The sequence below is a fragment of the Nylanderia fulva genome, unplaced genomic scaffold (assembly GCF_048542155.1).
Source record: "Nylanderia fulva isolate GAGA-0341 unplaced genomic scaffold, ASM4854215v1 Scaffold26, whole genome shotgun sequence".
Taxonomy (NCBI): domain Eukaryota; kingdom Metazoa; phylum Arthropoda; class Insecta; order Hymenoptera; family Formicidae; genus Nylanderia; species Nylanderia fulva.
Window position 1 is genome coordinate 916206 of NW_028190325.1, and position 5228 is coordinate 921433.

Consider the following 5228-nt stretch of genomic DNA (forward strand, 5'->3'; position numbering starts at 1 on the left):
CTGACGCCCCTCGACGGCAGAAACGGGCTACGCTCTCCGCCGCTCCCACCACGCGCCTCTCACAGCACGCCGCCTCTCTCTCTCTCCCCCCGTTCCACGTCAGGCTACTTTACGAACTCGTGATCTCCGAGTCACCGAAGGTGGTGGTGTGCATCTCGTCGACGACGGCGTTCTTTCCCCAGGACTTCCGCCGTCAACGCCGAAACGGCGACCCGTTACTTCGCCGGAAAAGAAGAGATGTATGTTGAATTCGCCTATCTTCGCGAGACGTGAGATGCATCGCGATATAGGATAAATAAATTCGTGGGACTTCCCATGCGTCAGTCATAAGCGCGTTCAGATTTTCCTATGTAATGACTAGGCGCGTTAATTTATTCCAGCAACTAGTTTTGAAATACTGAAGGTTGTCTCGATAGTTGACGACGTTGATGTATTGAGATATAGATTTCGATATATCGCTCCGGTCCAAGATGCGTCAATTAAAAATATTAGTTTGTTACGGCGACTCTATATCAGGCGCCGTTCAGGCCACCTCTCGCAACGATAAGAGACAAAATACCGACGAAATTTTCGACGTTATCGCGTGATTTCCCACAACGGCCCAGCCTCCCGATAGCCGCGATATGATGGTCCAGCCTTCGGACGATTCTTCCCCTCCTTTCTTTGCAGAGTGGAAATGCGCTATGTGGGGGTAGAAAACGCGTCATGCGATTGCGATATAGTCTAATAATAAATCTCCCGTTACACGTATGCATAATGTAATTTACTAGCATTTACAGATATTTTATTTATTATGATCTACGCATTTTTAAAATTAAAAGAAAAACATTTTAAAATTTTATCAGTATTTTATACATATATTAAAATATGTATACGTATTTTATTATTTTTTTTATGCTTGGATTTATTAAAATAACTATTTTTCGTTTTTGCAATTAAAGACAAGTTTTCTAAGAGCGCTTGGAAAGAACCAAAAAGACTCCGTGAACCAAAAAGACTGGTTAATGAATCAAGGAAGATTTTGTGGCGGAGATAAATTTGTTCGACGTACAAATACCTTGGCATGTGTCAACTGGTTTCCTTTAGTTTCCGCAAAATCTCAGCAGCACAACATCCCATCACAAGCAACGGCAAGGCGTAACAAGTGTCCGTGTGACGTCACTCGGCTTTCTGGAGGCGGAGCTTCTCGTTGGGGAAGCTGATGGAGGGGTCCATTCTCCCGCATCATGCATCGCTCGCCCCACCCGTGCAATTTTGTTCCTTTGCATCTCCACCGCGCTTTCCGCGTCTCTTCCTTCTCTGGACCCCTTTTCCTTCCTCGTGCATGGAAGCTTGGAGCTCGATGCTTCTTACCGGAGCACACACTGGATCGAATGGTATTCTTTAACAAAAAAAAAATCGGTCATGGTTATACACACATAAATTAAATATTACTAATGATCTTTGTGAAGGATCCTCTTACGAAACCTTTGAAAAATCCTCTTGTTTCTACCAAGATTCGATTTGTATGAATCACCTGATTGTTGTCTAAATTGAATGATCTTAATATTACGATCGTACATGATTCATATAAGTTTTTCTAATTCTCTATATAAATTGTCAACAAATTGATCTGTCACGTGTGCTTTAGTTAATTATCGGACACAAAAATCTAGGAAAATCGTAATTTCAGATTCTTACATGACTTTTTGGTTGGAGTTTCGTATTCCAGGCTCTACCAAAAATTGTGAATCGCGGTCACATGATGCTACTGTTTATTGCACTGTGGTTTATTGAAGCGTAATCGAGAAGGTAGATGCGGTTTGCCGCGTTCGCAAGATATAGGTGATTAACTTCTTGGGAGTGCTCCTTGTATGGGGGTGAATTTACTGATCGTTCGCCTATCCGCATCGCGAAAACGTTCGAAATCGCCGCAAAAATCGGCACTACGATCAATCGCGAAACCGCAACCGCTATGACCGCATTATTTGTATGTTACACAAGTACCGACGTACGAAACCAGGAATTAAGACATTAAGTCTTTCAGACTTTTTCTTATCAATCGTAATTCAACGATGAGGCATTGATTTTAATTTTAATCATATATCGTGCTCACACGTGCAAAGCACATATATTGACGCTGTCAACTGATTGTTAGAGACAGAATATATTATGGAAAATATTTGAAATAAAATACCGTAGTAATATTTAATACATTGAACAACCTTGACAATTTTTTCCGAGAATAATATTCTTTCTGTACATTGTTCTTTATAATTATAGCTATATTCTTTACGCAAATTATTCTTATGTAAATTAAAAATCAGTTTGGTTGATTCAATCCAGAAAAAATATCAGTATTACATTAATCAACTGCGCCTAGATTATGTCTGACAGTTGCATTAGGCAGTACGAGATAATTAACAGCGGTTGAAACCAAACTAATAGAAAGAGTTTTTGACGCTTTTTTTATCAATACGACGATATCGCTCTGAGCCACTTCCAGCGCCACCGGAAAAGCTCGCAAGATCGTCTATCTTTAACTTTCTAAGAAAAAAGTGTCGATTTACATAAATTATATTATTCATATATGATATATATATATATATATCGCTTAACATAATTACAAAATTTTATCTTTTTTTTGTTAAATAAAAAAAACTTATTTTTGTGGAACGACAACTTTAATAGTCATTTAATCATTAAAATCAAATAATTTTGCTATATGCAGTAATTAAGTTTTCCGTTACATGATATACATGTGTTCTTTAATAATGATTTTTACTTTATAAAAAAACTATTCGTTTAATATAACTTGATATAATATAATAATACAATGCTTTTAATGTGTAATATTTTTAGAGGTAATTATGAATTAATAATAAAAAATGATAACACTATAGAAGGGTATATTTTATAACATGCTTTTCACTATAAGATTTTTAACGATAAAAGAGAAGCTTTCCTTTTCTCTGGACAAAGGCAGAGTATCGTTAGACGTAAGTTAATTTGCTTTCTACGTGAAAGCCGAGCTAATGAACTATAAATAAGGGAGGAATACTTGTGCCAAGTGGACAGCCGCACTTACTGACCCTTCGTAATTAAAATCCCGTCCTAAATCAGGACTAGGGATGCGATTAGATGAGGATCGCTCCTGTTCCGTCAGCTTATAAGCAAATCCACCGCGGCCTTTACGTGAGGGCCCTCTTATCTCCCTCGGTTCTTATGTGCATGTATATATTTGCAACAAGCCAATTTTATTATAAATATTATAACATTTTTCAAGATTCGAAAAGAAATATATGTACAGAAAGAATTTCAAAAGTTTCAAAGTTTTTGAATGCAGTTATAAGCTACTTTAAAATAATTTCATAACTAAATAATATGCGGAGTCTCGTAAAGACTTAATAAATATATTAGAAACGAAAAAAAAAAAAATAAGAACGTAGTTTATTCATGATTGTACAGAATAATTTTACCATTTTCGTTTCCATCGATATAATTTGTATTTCGTTAATTCAGTTATAAAGTGTGCAATTAATAATTCTTTTGTGAACATGCATGATAAAAGTAATAGATTTATCAAAGAGATGTTGTGAGGAGATTGGAAAACAATTTGAAATTAATATTCAATTTCTATCGTTAGAAAAAAATATATATTATTTTTAAAAATAATTTTCGTATTATATAGAACACAATGTTGTATAGCATGTGTACCACATATAGCTTTTGAAAATAATAAATTCTTCAATTGTCAAGAAAGATCAAAGAAGGTTACACATATCTTTTATAAGATTACAATAATAATATAAAGAAATGTGATTTCGACGTGAAACACTAATTAAAATTATCCCCGGAACGCTTTTCTTTCATATAATTCTCGTTTGTAGAATAACTGATAAAGACGGTAAAATGGAAAGAGAGATACGCGATGATATTAGATAGGACAGACAAATAGAGCCCTCGGATGCAACGCGATTAAATGAGTTGAAATACAGCTTCCTAGCCACCATTGTCTTCTATCCTCACGTCTCTTTCGGTAGCTATACTTTCCCCGACCACCGACGTAGATACCACCCTTGTATGTTCAGTTAATAAGCTTAATAAAGCCTCACTGTGACTGTCTCCCTGTATTGTCCAGTATACTCCAGATTCCAACGATACAGGGATGGCACTCGAGTTTCACGTAATTTGGCAAGCGACATCTGAAAATACCTATATCGTGTCACTTATTTATTTTAATTACCGTGTTGAATATTTTCGAGAAACTTGTGCAGTTATATTATCAAAATATATAACTTATTGTTTATCCAAGACCAATGTATGAATTACAAACATTGTAAAATGTATTTAATGCTTTAATACATTTTATTATTAATTTTGAGTTTTTTAAAACATAATCTTTGAATAAAGTAACGTAAATAAGATATTTTATCTACAAGTGCATGTATATATAATCTTAAATATATTTTTATTTTTTATAATGTAATTGTATTTTTTTATTAATATTATTTTGTAAAAATTCTATTGTTATTCGAAGCAAAATTCATCTTTTGCAGATTGCACTATTATTTCTTTTGAAAACATCTTGGTATGCTTTTTTTAGATGCACATATAAGAGATTTTTGTAATATAAATGTAAAGACTATACATAAAACGGTATACTTTAGAAAATGATAACAATCTGCCAATGTGTGTCTACCTGGTTGAAATTTACAGCTTCTACCTCCCTGTGCTTACAACAGCGAGGAATGTAAGCTGGACAAGGTCCGGCTTTGAGAAGGACATCAAAAGGACGATAATACACAGACGTGAGATTTGCTCTCTCTCGCGCTCAGAATATCATCCTATTTGGTTGCTCGAGCTTTAAAGTACAAGCGTTTGGTCGCTTGCTTGGCTTAATATAAAACCATTTAAAGAGAAGTATTTAAATGGAACCTATCCTATAAAAATATTGCAATTTATATAAATTGGAATTAAGAACAACAAAATCAGATTTGTAGAATAGTTTTTCGCGTGATAAATTCTATTATTATTTCGGATAAGATTAATTTTCCGAATAATAGTTATAATTATAAATGTAATAACAATTAAATTTTATAGATGTACTGTCTTTTATGGATGTACTTTTGTCTTTATCTATGTATACTAATTGTAAGTTCGCGGAAGCCGAAAATGATACACGAAAGGATTAAGAATTTCCGGAAGAACCGAGCGATAAGTCGCGACTCATATCCCGTTTCATATAG